The sequence below is a fragment of the Heloderma suspectum genome, chromosome 13 (genome assembly GCF_057233095.1).
Source record: "Heloderma suspectum isolate Gila_16-S chromosome 13, 16-S_ref, whole genome shotgun sequence".
Lineage (NCBI taxonomy): Eukaryota > Metazoa > Chordata > Lepidosauria > Squamata > Helodermatidae > Heloderma > Heloderma suspectum.
The window spans coordinates 6,371,960-6,396,913 of record NC_139470.1 but is presented as its reverse complement, the minus strand read 5'-3'; the positions used below and the strand labels follow the sequence as shown (position 1 = coordinate 6,396,913).

The 24,954-nt window shown below is 44.8% G+C and overlaps 1 protein-coding gene across 2 annotated transcripts in view; it reads left to right on the top strand.

The window, feature by feature from the left end:
- Positions 1 to 24,954, top strand: part of PITPNM2 (phosphatidylinositol transfer protein membrane associated 2) — a 221,909-nt gene that overhangs the window by 31,477 nt on the left and 165,478 nt on the right. For both annotated transcript variants that reach the window (XM_084820036.1, XM_084820035.1), the window contains exon 2: positions 2,936 to 3,039. The gene's annotated coding sequence lies outside the window, so the exon portion shown is untranslated. The remainder of the gene's footprint in view (positions 1 to 2,935; positions 3,040 to 24,954) is intronic.

Genomic DNA, 24,954 nt, shown 5'->3' with positions numbered 1-24,954 from the left:
GACCTGAGTTCAGACTCGTAAGTCTTAAGCCCTGGTATCACCATTCAAATTGAGCGATGAAAAAAGGCATCTTGTATGGCCATAATAAAATAATCTTGTATGGTGCTATTTTTATCTGATGCTTCTCTATAATAAGTAACTTTACATTTCTTTCAGGGTTATGTCTATGAAACGTATCCAGCTTGGCACTACCATTTTACGGACAAGCGTCCTTGAAAAGGGCATTTGAGTGGCCCCAGTAAATGACTTGGTGGGGCAGAGATGGAGAAATGGGATTGGACTTGATGGTCTTATAGGCTCCTTCAACCCTACTATTCCATGATTCTTACTGCCATCAAGCTCAGATTCTGCAGAGGCTTGGACTGAGTGCTCTGCTCCCCTATAATCTCACCTGACAGTTTTTAAAGGCAGGAAAGTAAGGAGGTAAAACCCCTTGCACTGCCTATTGTTTGCAAATATCTGATGGAAGATAAGGCTACCACTGGCTACCAGTCATGGTTGCTGTATATTGCCTCCAGTATCGGAGGCAGTATCCCTCCATGTACTAGTTACTGGGGAGCATGAGCGGGTGGGTGTTATTGGATTCATGTCTTGTTATGCACTTTCCTGGTGCATATGGTTGGCCACTGTGGAACAGAATGTTGCACTGTGTAGGCCTTTGGTCCGATCCAGCATGGCTCTTCCTATGTTCTTAGAAAGCAATAGCAATAGACCTCTTTCTTGTTGGCTTGAGTCCATAGCAGAGATGTCAGCTGAGGCCTGTTCTTCGGACTCTGCAGTACTATGTCACTCTTTCACTTTCAGAGATCTCTAAAAAATTTAACCAAGTATGCTTCCTAGCAGGCATGCCTGGAATACAGCAGTTGGCCTTAGACAAGCCATTCTCTTGGCCTCTGCCACCCTAGCCTCAACCCCAAATCCACAGTACCTAGAATGGGTAGTACTGGCCTGTCTTACCTTGTGCTATAAGGATTACTGGGACAATGTATTTGCAGTGCTTCAAATACACCCTCCAATATACATATAGAAATTAAAAAAATATAAATAATTAAAGACTGGGTTTACAATGTTTTATTGTTAGCTTCATTGTCCTGTCATCACAGTGGGGACAATCCGGCACACACACGCACACACAGAGTCATGCCTGTGTGTGTGGTTTTCCTTTTAATCTGTTTCTGACAAACCCTCAGTACAGTTATGCATTCGACAATAGAGATGTTAATGTTTGGTGTGTATTTTTTAACTCGGGTTAAAAAATTATCTGTCGAGACCTTCTTTTTTTTTCAATTGGATTTGAGTGGAGCAAGAACATGCTGTTTTGGATAGGACACTTGTGTATCGTCTCAACTCCAATGCTGCTAGTTTCAAATCCAGTTGCAAGGTGTATACATTCTGCAGAATCCAGTGGGAAACATTTTTTCCCTGCAATATACTACTTCAGTCTCCAGATGGAGGCGGTGGGGTTGCATGGTTTATGTGCGTAAAACTCCTTGTCCACTGTGGTGGTGGTGAATAGCACATCAAGAAGAAAGTCTGTCTGTGCCCTTTCGGCCTGATCTGCTAGTTTTGTACCTGCAAAGAGTTTTTTTTTTTTTTTTAAAGGATGACATATTCAGTTCCAGGCTGAAGTGGTGCAGTCTAGGATGGGAATTTATACTGGCTGCTGACAGGAGAGCAGTGTCCTGGGATCTTTTCCCTTCAACCTTTGGACCTGACTGATGTTGGGTAGATGGCCTTGTAGGCCCCTTCCAACACTACTATTCTATGATTCATTCATTCATTTAGTGTGACTGAATGTGCATGTGCATATCCTAGTGCAAGCTTCTAAAGAGCGATTTGTCTGTTTGCTGTGATCCGTAAGAGATGAGCAGTCAGAGAAGCTTTATAAAAGTTAGACATTTGTGGCCTAATGAGGGGCGGGGGGGATAGATATGGTTGGGTAGGCAGAACGTCTTATGGACTAGTCATATGGCTGCCGTAGTGGCCAACCTCTTGTGGGTCAGCCACAGCAGGTGTACAGGAAAAAAGTGGCTGTCTGTGTATGTAAGGGAGAGAGAGGGAGGGAGGGAGGGAGAGAGCGAGCACGACCAGGGATGAAGCTAATCTGGCTTTCCTGTTTGAGTAATGGTTGTTCTCAATTGGTTCTATGCCAGGGGTCCCCAAATGTTTTGGGCAAAACTGGTGAGACAAAAAGAAAAGTAACTTGTCCAAGAATCTAAGCACAAGGCAGAGGTGGGTTCTGAGCTTGAAAATGCAAAACCACTTTTTGGAATCCAGTAAAGATGGCACTAGAAGACAGCACTTCACTTTGCTGCATGCCAGCCTCCCAGTTAAAAAGCATGTTTTAATAAAAAAAAAATTTAAGACATAAAATAAAAATCAGGAGGGGCAGGGAGTCTGGTGAGCATGAAGAGAGGGATCTGCAGGCAGCATGTTGGAAACCCCAGAACTATGCCACAGACTGATCTTACCTGTTACCTGGGCCGTTTGAAAAACTCTTCCTGCTTAAAATGGTCCCTGCCTCTGAGTTTAGTTGAAGAGCTTTGCGTGGATGGAGACTAATGATCCTGAAGAGAGAGAGGGAGTACGTGAGGGTGGTCATTGTCCTCCGCAGTCCCCTTTCCCCCTACTCCGCTGGTTAAATTTCCATGAGTTAGAGAGATGGCGATGACTCACAGTTTGGAGCGAGTCAAAATCCCTAAGGTGCTTCTTTTGCCGACTACTGCCATGTATTGAATTTCCAGCATACCAGGGGGATGTCTGCAGAGTTTCTCAGATGATGTGCAGTCCAAAAAACCTCCTCGGCGGCCTCCCACTTGTTTGCACAGGAGTGATTAGTGTGGTGTGCAGGGCTAGAAAGCCAATGTTTTGCTGCCCGCTCTTGATTTCCCACCGGCTTGCTCGCTCATTCCATGTTGGTTTGGCTTCCCTCTAGGATATTGTTGTTTAGAGACTGGTGCTGACATCCTCCGGTGGCGATGCTGCCTTGACTCCCTCCAGCAGACAGACGTTATCGGGTGGTTATCTTGTGCCCTCAAGGTAAGTTCTGGCACTTTATATAGGCAGGTCTCAAGAAAGAGACTGCAAGCTGATTCCATACTATCTGTTCTTTGTTGTCCCCTGCTCCCGGTTTCTAGCAGTGCTGTATTTGTGGCTGTATATATTCTGAGCTGGAAAGGCAAACAAATAAAACAGCATTCCGTACCCGGGAGATCAGAGGTCTGCCACAAGGAAATAGGAGTTTTGCAACTGTATAAAATGTATAAAGCGAGCACGTATCACTGGGGTCATTTTGCTTTGGTTTTGCTGCTCACAGTGAGGGACAAGTTGCTACAAAAGCCTTTGTGGACTTATCCTCTGATCGTTGGATATGCCATGCAGTCACTTCTCTGGCTTTTGAGACTTCAGCAGGTTTTGCCCACCCACTTTCAAGCATATTTTCACAGCCATAAGGGCTAGAAACTTGGTCTGTTTAACATACATTAAATGAAGGCATAGGATTTCAGGAAGTGGCATTTTGCAGTTTGTTTTGCATTATGTGACTGCAGAACCTCAGAACGTGTACAGCCCTGGATGTATGAAATGCTCTTGTCCGGGTTATACTGTGCACGTTTCTATCAATATAATTCTGTGCCAAGAAATACAGAATTATGCAACTATATACATCATGCAAATTAGGTAAATGTCCATGTGTTTCCCTATCTTGTATATCTTGTTCTCGTTCTACTAGCTGTGGGGTTGGGGGCTCAAAGAGCTATGCAATGCACAGAAGCTCATGTCCCTTGATACGGGAAATCCTGCCCTACCGCTATCCTTTTCTCCAGGCCTTCTGCAATTTTACTCGGAATTGTAGAAGAGTCAGACAGTTGTAGAAGGCTGGCCTTGCTCAGGTTCTTCCTTTGGTTGCAATATCTGAGGCCCAGCCCTCACACTTTCCCTGAGAACCCTCGGAACTACTTCTCCGTGGTGCAGTCCACGTTCCTATAACATTCTTAGAAAGGGCAGATGGATGGCACTGTTCTTTGCCCCTCTCCTAAAAGCCAGCAGCACTGATGGGGGAAGGATCCTCTCGGTTTGCCTCAACCTCTCTCAGTGTTGTCTCCCAGTTTTTGAGTGGTCTTGGGCAAGACTCTACCCACTCAGTGAGTCTGCCTCCTGACTGCCATTGTCATCTGCTGCTCTTGCTCTTCATCCTCTCTCTCATCCTTGCTACCTCTTGCTTGTTTGACAGGCAGAGAGCCAGGGAGCAAGTGGGCAGTGGGGCATCTACTGCTCCTCTGTCTCACCACTGCTGTTGTCTGGGCCAGAGCAAGGTGAACAAGCAGGTTGCAAGGATGAAGAGGAGGAGTGAAGCCCAGTGGGCTCTTGTCAGTGGGCCCTTGTCTGACCATCCCAACCCTTGACGCGGGCCCTGAGCTCTCTGCAGTATCCTCCAAACACTGTAGAATTTGATCCATGGGAAGTGACTCTTTCTGTTACTTTGGTACCATAGGAAGTGGGCCGAAATATATCTTCAGAAGATTAGTTTGGGGTAGTTTCCTTCTCTGTCTCCTTTCCAGTGAAAGCTCTTAGCTCTGCACATTGTTCAGGTACATGGTTATAACTGGGGAGGAAAGAGTGGGTGACACTTGTGGGCTCCCGGCCACAATGTCAACTGACTGCGTACTTCCTGTTACCATTAGAAGAGGAGACTCCTCAACTAACTTTGCTAGTTTGTGAGTTATTCTTTTCCTTTAATCGGAGTTTCTCTGTTGCCTTTCAAAATAGGCACCAGGAATCTCTGTTGTACTTTCTGCGGGATGTAGAAAAAAAGAGAGAGGGAGGGCTATAGATGCAATTATGAACACAGCTAAGATTTTTTTTAAGCATTTTGCTAACTCTGAGATAAAACAAGATACTCAAAGGATCTGTTTTGCTCTTCTTCTTTTAAAAACCCAAAGCACCCATTTTGCAATCAGATTAGTATGTGCTGAGAAGTCTTGCTGATTTTGCAGAAGATAGGTCACGCTGCACATACTGAACTGATAGAACTCACTTTCACAAGATGTAGCCAGTGCCTTCGCCGGCTTTAAAGCAGTGCACGGGTGGGGGTTCTACCAATTTATATTGGCAGCAAGGTTTGTCAATGGCTGTTCCTCATGAACAGAGAGGCTTGCTTGGCCTGTCTGGATCTCTTTTAATAACAACTATGTCATCCATTTATGTAGCATGTTCTATGGGGAAACACTTGACAATCTCAGTCGCATTTAATTCAGGTACCTACCAGTAATGCTGGCTGCTGTTATTACAGTTTCATTGATGGGGAAATTCTTTGAAAGTCTGGTGTGACTTACAGCAGAGTTGCTTTATATAGAGAAAGCGTGGCAACAAAGCAGTTGGTATTGGAGGCAATAAATGAAGGCTAGAGCCAGTTTAAAAGAAGTTCAAATCAACGTATTTTATTAGTGCTTTTATACACACCATCAGAAAAAGGTATTTAACACTGTTTAACTATAAGCACCCCCTAATGCTGGGTGTGTGAGTGTGTGAAGGCATGAGATATGGTTACTTGCTTCCTTCAGTGAGAGAGCTGCATGGTACTCCTTGTTGCAGAGGAGGAGGAAGGGGAAGAAGCAGGAAATAGGAACTGATCAAGCTGCAGGACATTCTCAATCACCCCCTAGGGCCTGGAAGCATGCGGAGTTGTTCCTATTATCCAGCAGAATTCGTCTATGGCCATCCTACATGTTTGTGGCATAGGCAAGACCTAAGATCAGTTCTCTTACAGCAACTTCAGATATTTCTCCTCCTGTTGGAAGGAATAACCTGGTTCATATGAGATGAAACATTTATTTTGTATGAGGCAAACATGCAGAAGAAGTAGATGCATGGAATGTGCGCACTTCTGGTCCCCTCTGCATCTTTGTGATGTCTCAAAGTGCTCTCGGATACAAGACCCATTGTTCTGTTAGCTGCCTCTCATTATTTTATCCATCCATTTTCTTACGTCCTTTTTTTTGTAGCGCTGTGCCGAAAATTTCTCCCACATTTTTTTCGACCATTCTCATTCAGTTTGATAGAAGAGAAATTGCTTTTGGAAAAAAATTTAATACTGAAGAAATTTTGGAGCAATTCTCAAGGGTTGGGTTTGGGTTTCTTGGGCATTCCTTACTTAGGAGGTGGCCAAGGAATGCGTACACATGTCCTGTCTTTCATTGTACAATCATCTCTTTGGCAGCCTGTAGCCTCCTCAGCTCCCCACACTTCAACTGAAGCCCATTTTAAGGCACCATGAGCGAACTCCTCCTTTAGGGCTTTTTCAGATCAGGAAGTGCAGGCAGCCTGGAGGCAAACTGTGATTAGGTGAGCTCAAAAACACCACCAAAAGAAATTCAACAGAAATTATAGACTGTCCTGAGAATGAGGCAGAACAATGGAAGCCCTTTTCATGGAGAAAGGAAACGTTTTGGAAATTGGAGGACAGATTTTGGCAAAGCACTAACTCCACTTCATCCCTGTAGCTCGACACAACGCTGCCTCCCCCTCACACCTGCATTGGGGTGGATGCAAAATGGGGGCCAGCCTGCTAACAGCTGATGCTGTTGCAGCACGAAAAAACCCCAAACCGTTACCAAAAATGAAAGAAACTGTGCTACAAGCCCTGCCAATGGAGACCCCTACCTGGGAGAAACTGTTGAGAATTCGGTGAAATTATCTCCCAAATTTCTCTGCCCACAAAGAAGGTGGAGAATTTTGAGAGGCTGTCTGTGCACAGCTCTAGTTTTTTGCTCACAAGGGGCCTACAGCAGGGTGGGCAGCCCCTTTCAGCCCTAGGGCTGCTCAGAGAAACTCTTGGAGGCTGCATTCCAGTGGGAGGTGGGGGAGAAGAGGGCCAGGGCCAAAATACAAAAATTATCAGAGTATTGTAGCTTAAGGCTTTCTTCACATGGAGCTTTTATCCTGCGATTGAGATTGCTCCTTCACTGAAGTTTGCCGGCTCTTTACATGACCCTGTGACCCTCCAGGGCATCTCCTGCACTAAATGCCCTTTGTTCCATTCTTAAATAGATCTCAGATGATGAGCTATCAAATCACCCCATTGTGTTCCTCTTGAGTTCCCTCTGTGAAAAGAGGAAAAGCTGCAAGAAGAGGAGCTAGATCAATGAAAGATAATGGAAGACTCAGATATGGGGAGAAGGAGGGGGAGAAGGAGGGGGAAAGGGGAGGGGGGAAATGAGGCTAGTGAAAAAGGGAATCCTTGTGAGCCTGCATTTAAAACGGAAGCAGAAAGCCCCATTTTAAATGCAGGATTTTAGGCTGGTGAGTAGAGATGCCCTAAAGCTCTTCCTGCCAGCAACTAGGCCTTAGGAGGGGCACTTCAACCTTTTAGAATGGGGGGGGGGGATGCATAAAAGCCAAGCAACGACCCCAAAATTGGTGCCTGGGGGAAAGTGGTTGGGTCTAGGGGAAGAGGTTAGGCCTAGATTTGGCTTCTCCCCAGCCCTGGCCTACAGGGAATAGAAGGCTACCTTACAGGTGTGTTTGACAAAGGTGGGCCTTTGCCTTCTTTTCTTTCTTTTTTTTAACGTCTCTGTGTAACGTCAGTTGATTTTTATTGAGGAGGCCACCATGAGGTTGTCCCTTAACTGGATCTGGGAAGAGACTAATTGGCCACTGCTGGTCAAGCTGCTTTGGGGGCAGCAAGCTGGCTCTGATGTCGATTCTGATGTCAAAAGTCGATTGCTTCTGAGGGAAAGTGCCATGCTGCTCCTTGTGGCTGGCCAACTCATTTGCGGATTTATTTGCCAGGTTTCATCAGGAGGCAAACAACAAAAGCAGATGGGCCTTTTTTAAGGCATTCACATGAGAGTTTGTTTTGGGGGGCAGGGGGAGAGGGAATGATCATCGGTTTTTTCTCATAATCTCCTGCAAGCCCACATTTCCATGTATCAGAGAGCAGAGCCCTTAAATGTCCCTTAATGATATTGCTTATCATGATCCTTGTAGTGAGAAGGGCAGAAAACAGGATATGGCATTCTCTATATAAGAGTGTTTATGAAGAAGGTAGGCTAGGGAGAAGGCAATAGTTTCTTAGAGAGCTGGAAGTGGTGTGGGAGAAGTGTTGCTTCCTACTGTGTATGCATTTCTTTTGGCCAGAAGCAACAGTGTAAGGTGTCAAGGAAGGGCAGGGTCTTGAACTAGGGCTCCCAGCAATCAAGCCCCAGAGCCTTCATGGGTTAGTCTCCCCCCCCCCCCCGTGCTCTGTTTCTATTGCATACGTGGCTCCAAGGACACCCCGTAGCCTGCAATATCAGTCTGCCTGAGCAGTCCATCACCTGACCCCAAGGGCCAATCACTGTTCACCAGGCCCTATAAACCATCAGGGCTTGATCCTTAGTCTGAGCATCCTGTCCTGCTGAGACTACACTGCCTACGTTTATGCTCTGCTTTCCCCGATTGCTGGCTTGGATCTTAACCCCTATCTGCTTTTGACTACGCATCTGCCTCTGGTATCCACTTAAACTTATTCCCTTCCTGTTCTGGACCAAACTCTTGCCTCACTTGAACTGTTAGACAGATTCCCCAAGTGTCAGGGTTCAACCCTGCCCAGACCTGGGGTTTCCTTGGAGGATGAGCAGGGGAAGCAGTAAACTCCCACACACCAAACTCCCCCAGTAAACTCCCACACACCAAATGACTCTGAAGAGCCTTTCGACCTAGACATGACAGCCACAGGACCAGAGATCTCCACGCTAGTTGGTGGGTTCTTGGCTGCCTCTCAACACCCGGTATAACCCCCTGAATCAAACCCAGGACTCTAGGAACAGAGGAAATGTTTTGCTAGGCAGGAGCTTCAAGGCCACTGGCAAAGGGCCCCGTTAACTGCACATCAGTCTAGTTGGGAGGAGGCAGAAACTCATTCAAGCACCTGTCCGGATCACATCCTTCCTGAGAGGTCCTGCTTTCAGTTCCTATAGAAGCCCTCGGTCTGAACTGCATAATGGCAACAGCTCTTCAAGAGCTCCCAGCTCAAAGCTTTCCTAAAACAGGGAAATGGACACCGGGTCCTAGAACCCATCCGCCTGGAGCAAAGAGGTTTTTCAGAATGTTGAAACCATGCAGAAAACATGCACAGTTTTCACTAGAGATGAAAATGAAATTGAACCTCTTTCTGCCTAAGGGCTGAATTCTGTTTTGGAGACGCTCTCAGGGACCATATTCCAGTAAGGGGGGTGGGGTTCGGTGGGCAAAAGCAAAAGGGTCAGGACCAAAACCCCTTGTTGAGCTTAAAGCTCTTTCTGCCAGTAACCACGCCTTTAGAGGGGCAATGCTACCTTTTAGAATGGGATGGGGGTGAAGGGAATGCACAAAAGCTGGTAAAGCAACAGAGAATCAAAGATTGGCGGGGGGATGGGGCCAGGTAACTGGGTGTGGTCATCAGATTTGGCTTGCAGGCAGGTTGGATTTCACTCACAGGGGTGAGTTTCTGAAACCAGGTGTATGCACAGACGCACATGACACGAACAGAGATCTGTCTTTTCAAAACACCTAAAGAACTGCTGTCTCTAGTCTTAGAAGTAAGTAACTCTGAATCTTCTCTCGGAGAATTCAGAAGGTTGCTTACCTTTGCTAACGTGAAAGTGGCCTTTTAAAATGTGATCACCAAATTCACTCTCAGATCTTGCTGCCGGAGGGTTATGTAAGATGATGAGAGCCTCGGAATCTGACATCTCTAGAGAGTCCACCTCTGCTCCCAGCGATGTGTAAAATATCACGGCCTCCGGACATATGAACACGTTCTCTCCTCCTATCCCAAATCCAGCAGGAAAATGTGGACAGCTCCTTCCCTTGTGGTTTGTTGTGATGTAAATAAAGTCTAGGCTGGGTCGCACGTCCTCCCACGCTTGCGTTGTGGCGTCTCCAAGAAGGGGGAAAAATGTAAACAAAACAGTTTTTGGTTGTTGTGGGGAAAAATGCGTCTTAGTATTAGGGAAAAATTGCAACGTGGGGAGGGGCAGCGGTTCTGTTTGCCTTTTATTTTTTAAAATTGCAGGTTTATAACTATTATGAAAAGTGTATTTCATATAAAAGAACCCTTTGCATTTGAAAAGTACTTTATGACAGCCTTGCAAATACGTCTACAGAACTAATCCATGTTGATTTAGACTAAACAAGCCTTCCCATGGCAAACAAATACAAGTTGTTTGTATCACTTCAATAGCCTGATTTTTTTTTTTTTAAAGAATAAAGTCTTTTAACATACACAATAAATTCCTGGGCCTCCTTGTGAGCTACAGACCTGCCTACAATAATTTAAGGCTTAGTACAGCCTTCACCAACCTGGAACCATCCAGATGTGTTGGGCTATGTCTTATTTTTTGGAGTGGGGTCGGGGGGGATACAATTTTTGAAAAAGAAACCCATTATTCCTTTAGAACACCTTTCATGAACCTGATGCCTTTCAGTCATGCTGGAATTCAACTCCCATAATCTCTAACCAGCATGGCCGACAGCCCATGCTGTCTGGGGGTGATGGGAGTTGTAGTCCAACATATGTGTAGGGTGCCAAGTTGCGGGAGACTGCTCTGGAATATATTCCTTCTGCCTCATCAAATTCAGCATCTCTTTGGACATTCAAAAGAAGTGGAAATTACAGAACTCAGATTTGATCCACACTTCCTGCTGTTAACATGTAAGGTGCAAATGGTGGTGGTCTACCTCAGATCGTAGATTTAAAGAATGCTGTGTGAAAGGGCAGCAGCTTATTTCATTTCATTTCATTTATTATTTTGATATTTTCCATCTTGGGAATGTGCCATTTAGCTTTTCATCCCGCTTCAGGCATCATAATATTGTGGGCCTTGTCTGGGTCAGGCAGGCATCCCTAAATCCCTAAAGACATGCTGTGAACATGTTCAGGGGTGCGCGCCTACTCTCAACGCCTAACGTTAAGGACAGACATGCGCACTCCTAAACACACAGTGGACGTTCGCGTGGAAGCAATGGACAATCATGGCTTCCCAGCATGTTGTTACGTGTTTACGGATGCCTGTCTTTACAACAGGGAAAATAGCCTAACCCTTTTCCTGCAGAAAGCATGAAGTTCTTGCCTGCATCATAGTGTGATATCTGGGATTCAAAAGAGTTTATGTCTGTCTCATGAGGCTTTATGGAGTTAGCAGAATCTAAGTTACAGACCAAGAATGTTCTGAATTGAGGAACGTTTTTGAACAGCTCTCCTTCAGTTCCTGGAAAGGAGAGGCTAGCACTTGTTTACAGTTTTTGAAGCAGTTTTATTAATACATGTAATTTATTTATCAAACAACAACAATCATTTCTTTTAATTTTTAAACAATTTGATGAAAACAACAATTCCAAAGTGTCAGGAACATTGGGTGAAAATCAGCGGTGCAGCAAGGAGGAAAGGCCGAGCAGCTGCTTGTTTAAAAAAGAGAAAGCTCAGAAAATTATTGCTGTGACATTTAAACTTTGGGTCTCATCAGGGATATGATTCAGATGTGTCTCTACATGGCACTACAAACACACTGTAGTTTAAATGTTGTAGCTTTCCACCCTGCCATAATCCTAATTTCTGGTAATTGAACCTCTCTGAAGGAAGCAGGGTTCATAAAAATACCCTCCACACACAACCTATAATTCCCAATGTGCATTTGGGGATGGCTATGGAGCCATGGCAGCTAAACCAGTTTTGAAAACTTGTTCAAGTTTGTACTGTAGTTATATCCTCAGAGAGATGGTTAGTATGTTCATATGGTTTGATAGAAACAGGAAAATGGGACTCCAAGGTAGCCGTTGTTGTAGGCCTTTTCCATGGCTTCATCCCTTTCCTCTCCCCCTGCACTGCAGTTCTTATTTCCTTTCCGTTCTTACACGATCATCAGCGCCCACCATTTATTTATTTATTTATTTATTTATTTCATTTCTATACCGCCCAATAGCCGAAGCTCTCTGGGCGGTTCACAAACCCAGACTTAAATAAGCCACGGTGGGTTGTGGTGTGTGCCACAGTGTATTGTGATGTACAAACTTGGGCTGGGTGGCTTGTTGCCATGAGTTCTGGGTTGGCTTGTTCACCATGGCAACAAGCCACCCTGCCCAGGGTCACACATACTGATAAACTGGGGCAACTGCCTGCAGTGGCTTGAATATTCACAGTGGCAGTCAGCACACTCTGCAACCCACTGTGGCTATAAGCTGGTGATCGTGTGAAACGGCCTTCTTTGTCCCTCTCTGAGTTCAGGAGAGCAAGCACACAGGGGCTGTTCACACAACACATTAACCCACATTCAGTGATTGAGTGTGGGTTGTTTTGCATTGCAGGTTGTTTGTTGAACCATGGGTGAGTGTGTTGTCTGAATGCAGCCAGGGTGGCTTATTAGCTATGCAGTATAGTTTATTTTCTCGAGCAAGCCAACTTGAGAACTCATGGTTTGTTGCTGGGTTGTTCAGGGTGGTTAACAAGCCCCACTGCATGGTTAACAAGGCACCCTGGCTGCATTCAGACAACATGATAACCCACCCTGCGGAAAACATGCTATGTTCAGACAACACGAAAACCCACAGTTCAAAGCAACCCACACTCAACCACTGAGTGTGAGTTAGCATATTGTGTGAACAGCTCCACATAGAACCAAGTATTATGTGTGGCAGGGCCAGCTTCAGGTTTGAGGAGGCCCTTGACAGAGTCTAGAAGAGGTCGCTCTCCTGTGCTGGAACGCCTTTGAGGACTTACGCAGCAGTGGGGTAGCGGCAGCCTGTGGCAGCAGCTCTGCAATTAGCGCTGGGCAAAAACAGCAGCTGTTTAGTAAGGGAGGCCCAGTGCAGGTGTTGGCACAGTGGTGAGCTCTGCCTGGGACTGGGTATATGACACATGGAGCCAAGGTTAAGTTGAGCCAGCCTTCCCTGGGTCTCAGATTCAGCCCCACAAGTCTGTTTTCAGTGCTTCGGGCAGAGGTGTGAAACCTTTGGCCCTCCGGATGGCGTTGGAATTAAACTCCCATCAACCCCAGTCAGCATAGCCAAAGGTCAGGGATGATGGGGGTTGTAGTGCAACAACATCAGGGAGGCACTGGTTCCCCATCACTGGCTTAGTGCCTCTGCTGTGGAATGTGGATGATAGCAAAGAATCTCTCTGAACACGTGCAAAGTATCAGCCTTCAAGGGGTCTATGTTTTTTGCTAGAAGGTGTGGCTTCCAAGAACTGGAGTCCAAGCACCAATCTGTGTTGTACAAGTTATCTACTGCTAGGGACTTGTATTTCAGAGGACAGGTTCCCATTCTGACATATCTGTATTGTTCAAAAGAAATGACAATTGTATATTTCCCCCTCTTGCATTCCACCCATAATCTTTAAATTCTGTTAATAGACATACAAAATTACAGAGTGGAAAACCTGATGAGGAGTTAAGGCAAACTTTGCTTTCATTGTTTTTGAGCCAACTAGATGCCATCGATTAAATAAATCCTTATTTTGAAAAAGGGGGAAATGAAAGAAACATAATACACACTTTATTGTAGCAAGCAGAAGCTTTCAAAAAATAAATTTCCTGAATGAGCCATTTGGACGGTCTCTGTGGACTTCAAGATCCATGTCATTAATTTAATTCTGCTGCTTTCATTAAAATTGTCTGCAGATTTTTTACTACAACATACAGTACAGATGCATTTAAGTGGGAAACCAAGACAATCGGAAAAAGCGTTTCGAGAAAGTAATATTGAGGAGACTCACTAATGGTTTTTGAAAGACTCCTAGAAACATGAGCATCAGGCAGGTCTGCATCAGCAAATTAAAAATGGAGAGAGAGAAATACATCAGTATTCCCCTCTCCCACTACCCCCAAATGATGTCTGTAATATTGTACCTCTGTAGCTGTGTAGCAGGAGGAGGCGTTAATTTGTAAGGGCACTCTTAAAATGGAAAATATCACTGAATAAAAACAATATTGGGGTTGAAGTATGGGAGTAATTGGAAGGGGCTACTAATCAAAGGGACATTTAATAAAAAGTGTGTGCCTGCCCTTCCATATTGATTACCAGACTCTAATACAGCCTCGTAGTGTGCAGCAGCAGGAACCCGAACATCACAACTGCCCAAGCCCCATAAACCCTCTGGGTGGCCCTGGTGCCTGGCACACATAAGTATAGATATCTCTAGCCCTTTTCAGAACCTGTTAAACATACTCTTTCTGCATGTTCACTGAACATCAAAATGCAGGGTGGGTCTGTCCCCTGATAGGGCCGGCCCAAGACATTTGCTTCCTGAGGCAGAATAGCAAGTGTACCCCTCTCCCCAAGTCAAAGTGTTTAGTACTCAAGTCTGGCCAAGTTATTTTAGCACCTGAGGCAGAAAATCCCATAAGTACTTCTCCCTGGGAGTAGAAATGCAGTAATAATAAAGTAAATCATTAACAATGTTCTGCCTCTTCATGTCACTCAAAATCTGCTGCCTGAGGCAGCTGCCTCACTCTGCCTAATGATAGGGCCGGCCCTGCCCCCTGACCTCCTTACATTCACGAGAAGTTCTGAATGGAGAGCCTGCTGGTGTACGGATGCTCTTCCCTGTGATCCTCCGGGATTCGTGATTATGTGGAGGAGCCTGTATGCATATAGCTTATGTGAATATTCTTGCCCCCTGCCCCGATTCAGACCTTCCACCAAATGTGTGCGTACATTGACATTGTGGTGAAGCCAATGGATGTGTTCCCACTCCTCCTTCCACATGTTCAGTCAATGCACAGAGAGCATGTCTGGAAAGCCCTTCTCCCGGGGCTGGATTGGGGCTGGGATTGGAACAGTGCATTGTACACCTTAGGGTCCCTGATGTTAGCTGTTGGAGCTGTGAGCTCTAGCTTAAAGTGTAATAAGCAGAAGGCCAGGCAATGGCAGAAGGACCAGCTGTTACTATCTGTATCAGGCCTGGCAATCCAGCGACTTCATGCCGAGTATGCCTGTTGAAGGGGCCAAGGTTGTGAAGGATGCCAACTGCCCAGAAATGAAACAACCTGGCCATTTTGTCGTCATTTGTGTTTGCTTTGGGGCTGGTTGTCAGGAAAACAAGGACAAGGCTGGGTTTTTTTAACCATCTCCGCTCAGACATTTTAAAAGGGATGTACACCTTAGATAACTAGCATTTGGATTGGGCTCTGTCCCAAACCCACTTCAAGTTGCTCAGCTCTGCCCTGCCCTTTGGACCAATCCAAACCATTAGGCCATGCTCAGATTTCAAGTGTGTTCATACCCTTTCCCATATTTCCTGGGCCTGAAGCAGAGCCTGAGGCCTAACTGGGCTAGGCACTGATCAAAGGCCACAAAGTCCCCAGTTCAAGCCCTAGAGCAGTGGTGGGGAACCTGTGGCCCTCCAGTTCTTGTTGACCTCCAATTCCCATAAACCACAGCCACCATAAGCAGTGGTTAGGGTTGATGGGAACTGTAGTTCCAACAATATCTGGAGGGCCACAGATTTCCCACCCTTGCCCTAGCATCTCTGACACATTTGAAGCATGCATTATTTCTCCACATATTTAAATTGAATATATACTCCCCCGCCCACAGGCTTGGATAACAATAACATTGGTAGACAGGACAAACATATCCTGTTAAATGATGGTGGGTTCAAAAATAAGTTTCAGTGAGACATAATACCGAACTATGGTTTGAGTAATGAACGAGCCACGAGGAGCCGAAGTGTCGTACGCTCTCCTTTGCAGCGATTCCTTGCCTCCAAATCCTGGTGTGAGGCAAACCACAGGCTGATGGTTCATCCAATGGTCAAACTATGGTTTGCACTTGGCAAACTATGGTTGACTGTTGGGATGAAACAGCGAACTATGGTTTTCCCCAAGGTAGGATCAGGATGAGGGAGCCCAAGGCTCATTTACATAGCTCTAAAGTTTGGTTTGGTTTTCCATCTGAACAAGCCCACGGTGTCTGTAGCATGAAGCAGGGTGGTTGTGGGGGAGAGAACCTTCTCTGAGATATCTGGCATACACATACAGAATCCCTTTTGGTGAATGAAATAAGCCACACGGCCAGGTTCTTTGCATCCTGGCCAAGCTAAAAAGCCAGCCAGTACAAGAGAAGGAAGGTACCCCAAATCTCATTTACATTCCTGCCCATCTTCATCTGATAGGACAATGAAATGGATTTTCCTAAACTGACTATAATAGAGCATATATAAGATAATAGAGAAAGAAGGCATCTGTAGAATTTGCCTGCCATTTTCGCTCTTACCATTCAAGCACATACAGTATCTGCTTCCTCCACCACAAGTGAAACATCCCCTTCTCCAGTCCTCCTGTGTCTTGTTTTTGCTTCAGCCCTGGCTAAATTATTACAAAATGCACTGAAGGATATTTCAGTATATAAATAAGGAGGGCATGTGGGTTTATTTTTTTCCTCATAAAGATGTATTCGTGTGTGTCTGTAATTAGTCAAAATGCATCTTTGCATTATTTATTGCCTGTGTTCCAGAAACAGCCACAGTATGTTTGTCCAGAAGCAGACTGAGGAGATACATCAGCCTCTTCAAATAATTTTTTTAATGACTAAACAATGTAATTTGCCTCCCACTGAAGTCAATGGAAAAACAACCATTAGTTGTAATGGGACTAAATTACACCCTAAAGATATATTTTTTTAAAAAAATGTAAAGTCGTTATCCCCAAAGACTTTGGGAAAGCAGCAATATCTTAAAAATGATAATATAGCAGTTATGTATTTAAAAAGTCAGCATTTGAGTCTACAGGTCAAAATTTGAATGGAGTCAGGCTTATTTATTTATTTATTCATTCATTCATTCATTCATTTCATTTCTATACCACCCAATAGCTCAAGCTCTCCGGGCAGTTCTCAAAGCTCTCTGGGCAGTTCACATAGAGGTGTATTAATAGTTAGGTTATTTGTGTGTGTGTATGTATGTATGTATGTATTTGGACAGAGAGCGGGTCTACTAAGTCACAGTAGGCACTGGGGTTGACCATTTGGAAACAGCAATCACATAAAATATTGGATGAATGATTCCCCCACCCTCTGCTTTTTTTCTTTTAAACAGTATCATGTTCAGATTTCTCCCTCAAGCAGCACTGACTGTCCATGAGTTGCCTTCGTAGAACTCCCCTGAGGATGTTGGCTTGGTGAGGGCTAAAGGAAGCAATAAACGTCTTTTAATGGAAAAAACTAACAGCAGGAGGAACAATATTGCTTTTTATTTCAGTCGGGAAGGGGGGAATTGTTTGCAACGAAGGCGTATGTTTGGAATGGGTGAGGCACTGCTCTGCCTCAGCTTTACTGTAGTTGTGGTGTTGTTTGGGCCTGCACAGCTTGTGACTGACCACGCCAAAGACAGACCATGGATGGTGCCCCCCCTGGGGGCTTAATAAACCTGTTTTTGCTATCCTGGCTGGGAAAAATGGGGTGGTAGTGACAGAGCGCCTGATAGCCCACGACTCATGACTAATGTGTGTGTGGGCTTGGCTTGGTAGATTGCACAAGTTGTGCACAGGCCCCGTTGTGTTTCTGCTAGTGCAGGGGTCTGCAGTGTGTGGCCCTCCAGACTGTTTTGGCCTATGACTCTCATCAGCCCTAGCCAGCATAGCCAGCGGTGAGGGATGATGTAATCTAGGTCAAAACATCAGGAGGGCCACAGGTTGCTCATCCCTGTGCTAGTGATAGAGTGAGAGGCATAGGGCAACAAATAGGAACTGAAGCCCTCAAGCTCTTCCCCCTCAATGCCATCTGATCGGTGGAAATCCTTTGGCCTACACTATATGACTGCCGGATAGTGCCCACAATTTCAGCCCTAATAAAACCTGTTTTTCATTTTATTTTTAATTATTGGTTGTATTTATTCCATTTTTAGCCTGTCCTTCTTCCAAAGAGTTCAGGACAGCATACATGGTTCTTCCTCCCTGGCTTTACCTTCCCAACAACCCTGTGAGGTAGATTAGGGAGCTTCAAGCCTGAGTGAAAATGAAAGCGGAAATTCTGGGGATGCTGTGACCTACACCCAACAGTAGCAACTGCCGTGCTTGCAGGATGCTTGCGTCACAGTGGAATCACGGAGTGTGCACAGCCCTGCTTTTATATATACACATGCCCTTCCGGTTGTGACAGTCAGGAACATGGAAAAGTTCTTTTTCTGTCAGAGGCTTCGTTCTTCTGAGTTAAAGGTCACAATCCATTTCTGGACTGCAGCCTGGAAAAGGTCTCTCCTTCTTTGTTTGCAAACTGTGGTTGTTGGAACACATCCAGAGCCATTGCAGTCCATACCCCACCCCATCGCACTGGTGAAGCATGTATCATGTCCCCCCCCCCTCCGCCCCCCAATTAAATTCATCTCACTGCTTGTGCCCTCGGCTATCATAATTTGAGCTGCAAGTGCCACTTGGACGTTATCTCCCCTCTTCTGTCAGGGCGTCAACCTCAAAACTCATGACCTGAGGCTGAGTCAAACGACTGTCCATATTAAATGCAAAGCCGTATGTGTGTTTAAATAGCAGCCACGGAGGCTCCAGTCTAGACTGGAATTGTGGCAAGGATTGAGGGACATCCAGCCCTTTCTCCTCACGCCACAGCCCCATCAAAAATCAGCTTACACTTGCCTGCCCGGGGCAACCATCAGTTTTTTGGAGGGTCATTTTTGGCAGAACCATGGTTAGGGGAAGGGCTAAGCCCTTCTCCACCTGTGCCATGGTCCCTGCTTGGGACTGTGTTCTCAGGCCTCAAAATGTTGCATCTGGCAATTGGCAGGCAGCATGGAGCCTTTGGATCGGCCAGGCCTGATATAAGCACAAGGAATCTGCTCTTTACTGGCTATTACGACAGGATCTGTTGCACTTCAGGCTGCATCTGAAGCCCTCAGGTTCAGTTCAATGTCCCCATTCTCTCCCAACTCTCCCAAATTTTACAGTTTGTCAAATTTCAAACTGTAAGCTCCTTGGGGCAGAATTCTAAGTTGCCCACGTTTCTGCTGTAACCCGCCATGCACAGCGATGACACTTTATAAATAGCATCAATCTATAAATAAAATCAATCATTCCTTGTTAAAGGCCAAGGTAACAACAAACAAGCAACACCTAATGAAATACTTGTGTTCCTCCTATTTATATTCCAATTTTGGTTCTCTTTTCCTTTCCCCCTTTTTATTAAATCCTTTTCTCCACTAGATTTTTATAGTGCTAGAAAATTCTTTAATTAAAAGATTCATCTGTATTCTGGACCAACTCAATATTATTAAAAATGCATGCCCTATTGAGAATATATAATTGCTGACTGTATATACATATTCCTCCCTGTTAAAGGATGCTTTCCCCCAGGAGTTTAGGATTATTATCCATCTTGCTCTCTGCTGCAGTAGGGTCTGGACTGGCTCAGATGTTACGCTAGTTTTCTGAAAGCTCCAGCTTGCAACCTTGGGAATGCACGGTCCTTCACGTTTCTGAGGTACAAATTCTCTTTTCTTTTCCATTTTGCCTTAATGATGGCTTTTCATTATGCTTGTACCAGTGCTCGCCATGTTTAATGCTAACCAGGTCCCCATCCTAACCATGCTTTGCAGTGGGTTTGCATTCTGGTTAAGAGAGACTGTGCCTAAGGTTAACCATGGTTAGCATCTGTGCAGATGCACACACTCCTGTGGCTTGGTCCCAACTTGCAGACCACAGCCCATAGCTACAAAAGTTGCGGTGTGGGGGCCAGGGAATGATTGCAAAACAGGCAGAACATAAATACAGGTAGCCTAGTATGTTAAAGTGTTTGGCCACCACAAAGTTCCATCTTATTCCCCATGTTCTTTAACATCTATATGAAGCCACTGGGTGAAGTCAGTTGTGGGTTTGGAGTTGAAGTGTCATCAGTATGCTGCCAACACCCAGCTCTATTTTTCTTTGTCATCTGAGTCAGGGTAAGTGCTGTGCAGGTGCTGAACTGTTGTCTGGAAGCAATAAAGCACACAACCTGGTGCCCTCCAGATGTGTTGATTTACAACTCCCCTAATCCTCAGCCAGTTTGGCCAATTGATGCCCCTAGATGAGGGCTAAGAAACTGAAACCGAATCCTGAAAAGATGGAGGTACCATGCGTAGGTGGTTCTTGAGTCTAGGTCGTAGGTGTTCCACCTGTTCTGGATAGGGTTGCGCTTCCCCTGAAAGAACGTGCACGCCGTTTGGGAGGACTCCTTGATCCAGCATTTGCACTGGGGACCCAGGTGGCACAGAATGCCTTGTACTAGCTTTAGCTGGTTCACCAACTACGGAATAACTTGGCTACAGTGATCCATGCTTTTTAGTAACCTCCTGAATAGATTACTGGAATGTATTATACATGGGGCTGCCCTTGAAGATGACTCAGAAACTTCAATTAGTTCAGAACTTGGTTGCTAAAATTCTGACTGGATTAGCCAGGTGGAGCCATACTTCATCAGTTCTGAAAGAATCACATTGGCTGCCTATTTGTTTCTGAGCCCAATTCAAGGTGCTGGTTTTTACCTTTAAAGCCGTAAATGGCTTGGGTCCCAAATACATAGGAACATAGGAAGTTGCCTCGTACTGAGCCAGACCCTTGGGCCATCTATCCCAATATTGTCGACCCTGACTGGCAGCAATGGCTGTCCAGGGGTTCAGGCAGGAGTATTTCCTAGCCCTACCTGGAGATGCCAGAGATCGAACCTAGGACCTTCCATGTGCAAAGGATGTGCTCTTGACCATTGAACTATGGCCCCTCCCTGAAGGAGTGCCTCCTTCCGTATCGTCCCAGTACGTTAAGATCCCTAGATGAGGCCACCCTCTGAGTCCCATCAGCTGGTGAAGTACATTATGCTTGTACAAAGGAGAAGGTCTTTTACGTAGTAGCCCCAACTTTTGGAACACCCCCCAGTAGGGTTGACAGTACAATCATTTTGGTGCCAAGTCAAGACGTTCTGTTTTGTCCAGAAATTTTAAATTGGTTTTATTTCCTCTGCCTGCAGTTTTATGGTTCTGTTGCCTCCTAGTGTTATGTTATATGAAGGAATATATTGCATTTATTACATTGTGCTTTTATTATTATACACTGCCTTGGAATCCATGGGGATAAAAGGTGGTCTAGAATTTTTTAAACAAATACATTATTGTATTACTTCTTAGTAAGCAATTAGAATACTGTCTATATTCTTTTCCTTGTATCTCCGCAAGTGAAAGTCTAGCCGCTAGAGACAGCCCCTCCTCCCACCATGATAAGTTAAACATCTGGGGTTTGAGGGAGAGGTGCCTGGCTTATTTTAAAGCCTTGGAACCTCTGTTTGCCTTGTTGATAATCTGGTATTGTTATACTGTGATATTCTGTTGTTGTGTTATTGCTGTTGTAGCTTGGTTGTTTTATTCTGTTAAGTATTGAATTGTTATATGTGTTGTCTGGAGACTGGCATTCCCAAGACAGCTTGCAGTGTGGTGTTGAAGTTGCAGGACATAAATTATAGCAAATAAATAAATAAACAAACCTGCTTGAATTGATGAGCTCTACGTGGCTACTACAGCCCTGTGCAGACCATGATTTGTGGAGAGCTGATCTTGTTCTATACAGGCCAGAGTGTGGCCCAGAGAACAGGGAAAAGGTTTGAGCGCAGTACTGTGTCTCTAGCAAAACTTTATAATGCAGCTCCCTGTGTTTTAAAATGGTGGTTCTTCTTTGCCCATGTGTGTGGGAGAGAATTTCGGGAATCTTAGCTGTCACTTCTGGAGGATGAAGAATACAGATTTAGCAGTGCTGCCACATCTGATGGAGGTAGAGGAGGAAGACCATCTGTGTGGTTTTGAGATATATATATTTCCTTCTTGTCCTCAGCCCCCCCCCCCTTAAGCAGCACATTTGGGCTGAAGATGTTCTGAGCCATACGCAAGTTGCTGAAGATATTACATGGCCCTGCATCTTAGTTGCCTTAAGCTTAGCTCCAGATGGCACAATTCATACAGACATTCACCCACTTGGGTTTGCACCTTCTGAAGGAATTGGCAGATCTGAAATATCGCTCTGTCACACTCACACACAGTCACAGCCCATCATGCTGCTCAGCTTAGTGTCCATACCTGCAGGTGGTGAGAGATCGTGGAGGCCTGCACCAATATTTCATGCTCCTAGGCACTAGCGTCAAATGTTTAATCACCATTTTGGAAAACATTGCTGGTATATTGGATAAGCTCCCAGATGACCGTTTTTCATTGCGAGCTTTTTTCAGAAAGGCAAGCTAAATTTATTATTGCACAGTTCACTCATTAACTCTGTTGTTGCTACCCTTCTTTAGAGGAGACTAGTAAATAAATAGCCACGCTCTCTGGTCACCTGTGGCTAGAACGGCCTCTAGGTGAAGGGAAGCTTTACACATCCTGAGTTATGTTTCCCTGATTTTAAGGCCACAATCATTACCATAGGTATGTGAGGTCAAGTCAGCAAAGTACTTAATTGTAAAGCTGCCTTCAGGGAAGTAAGGCTAAGGCATGAGAACAATTTGGAAGTGTACGGCAATTGGGCTTAGATTATTTAGGCTGAAATCCCAACCTGATGGTTGGCTTGGTTTAGTTGTTTGTACTCCAAACCATTAACTGTGTCGCTAACATACAGGCAAACAATGCTTTGTCTCTTCCCTTGCCTTCCTTTAGAATTCCCCCAACAGTGACCTCAAGGATGGAGTAATACTCTATAAACTATGATTTGTCAGTTAGGTTGTAACACCAAAGTACAGTTTGCCCATCCTATGATTTCTAAAGCAGCTTCAGGTTTCAGATCCTGGTTTGGTGGTCACTCACAAACTACGGTGGTTTGGATGATGTTGGTTCAGACATGACAAACCATCTCACTGGCTGTTGCTAGGTAATTCACTAGCTCAGCTCAGATGTCATGCTAAATCATGGTTTGTGAAGCTTGGTCATGGTTTGGCATGAAATTCAAACGGGCAAACCATAGTTTGTGGTTGCTCCATAAACGAGATCCAGAAACCATGGTTTGAAGTAAGTATGGATAAATCGGTCTTTTTCCATTCCATGTCAGTTCATCAGTCATGAGTCCACTCCATCCCATTTCTGCATTAATTTTGAAATATTTTAAAATTATATGAACACTCACATTGAAATACATATTTAAATATTTGAAATTTTCTCTCAAGGTACACATTTCTAAATGTATTTTCTCTCAAAATACACATTTTAAAAATGCATTTTGATACCGTTTTTTTTACACTAAAAACTGTGTCAGAACATTCAGGAAGTGGTAAAGCCATTGGATAACAAAATTCTGCTCTGTCTGGGAAGTGCGGATCAAGTCAAATTATGTCAGTATTTGCAAATATCATATTCTTCAGTCATGCCTAGTTTGGATTGGGTTTTGCAAACCATGGTTTGAATTAAGTGTGGTTTTCCATGATGTCTGAGTTGGCCAACTGTCCCAACTAGGTATGGGGGAGAATGTCAAACAGTTTGTATTTCACTAAGAAAATACCAGGTTCACACTTCTCTAATCAATATACAAACCAGAATGCAGTTATCCTTCAGTATCTGCACTTCTCAGAATTTTGCAGTGAAGTTTTTTGGACAAAAATATGTGTATTCAGGGAAAGCGTGTACAGAAATGTGCATTTTAGGGGGAAATGCATATATTAGGGCACAAAATGCACAAAACAATTATATTTAGGAACACTGCTTGCAAAAATGCATATATTAAGCATACGTTTGTACCAAAATGCATACAGTTAGGGCCAGAAATATTGGAACAAGGATAACTGTTTTGGCAGTTGGCCTCTGTACACCACCACATTGAGGTTGAAAGGAAACACACCCAGATGGGAGCGAAGTCAGGACTTTCAGCTGTAATTGAAGGGGTTTGACAAAAGTGCGGCACTAACCATTCAGGAAGTATAGCCAGTGGCATACACACACCCCTGTCGTTGGTGGCTCATAAGTAATGGAACAAACCAACATAATTTCAGACTTAAGGATCGCCTTTAATACCTGGATGAAAATCCTTGGCAGTCAATGACTGCCTGAAGTCTGGAACCTGTGGACATTACCCAATGCTGAGCATCCTCCCTCAAGATGCTTTGCCAGGCCTTTACTGCAGCTGCCTTCAGCTGCTGCTTGTTTGTGGGTCTTTCTGCCTTCAGTCTTGTCTTCAGTAAGTGAGAAGCATGCTCTATTGGGTGGAGATCAGGTGACTGACTTGGCCATTGAAGAACATCCCACTTGTTTGCCTTGAGAAACTCTTGGGTAGCTTTTGCTGTATGGTTTGGGTCATTATCCATCTGCAATATGAAGCGGGCGTCCTAGTTTGGCAGCATTCAGCTGAATCTGAGCAGAAAGTATAGTCCTATACACTTCAGAATTCGTCCTGCTGCTTTTATCAGCAGTCAGGTCATCAATAAACACCAGTGACTCGGCTCCATTGGCAGCCAATTCCCATGCCATAACACTGCCTCCACCATGTTTGACAGATGATGTGGTATGCTTTGGATCATGAGCTGTTCCTTTCCTTCTCCATACTTTTCTCTTCCCATCATTCTGGTACAAGTTAATCTTGGTCTCATCAGACCAAAGAATCGTATTCCAGAACTGGGCAGGCCTTTTTAGGTGTTTGCTGGCAAAGGCTAATCTGGCCTGTCTGTTCTTGAGCGTTACCAGTGGTTTGCACCTTGTTGTGAAGCCTCTGTATTTACATTCATAAAGCCGTCTCTTGACTGTAGATGTTGACAATGACATGCCTACCTCTGCAAGAGTGTTCTTGACCTGGCTAGATGTTGCGAAAGGGTTCCTCTTCTCCATGAGCAGCATTCTGCAGTCATCCACTTCAGTTGTCTTCCGTGGTCTTCCAGGCGTTTTTGCTGTTGCTGAGCTTGCCAGTTAATTCCTTCTTTTTCAGGATGTTCCAAACTGTTGTATTGGCCACTCCCACTGTTTTTGCTATCTCTCTTATGGGTTTATTTTGTTTCCTGAGCCTA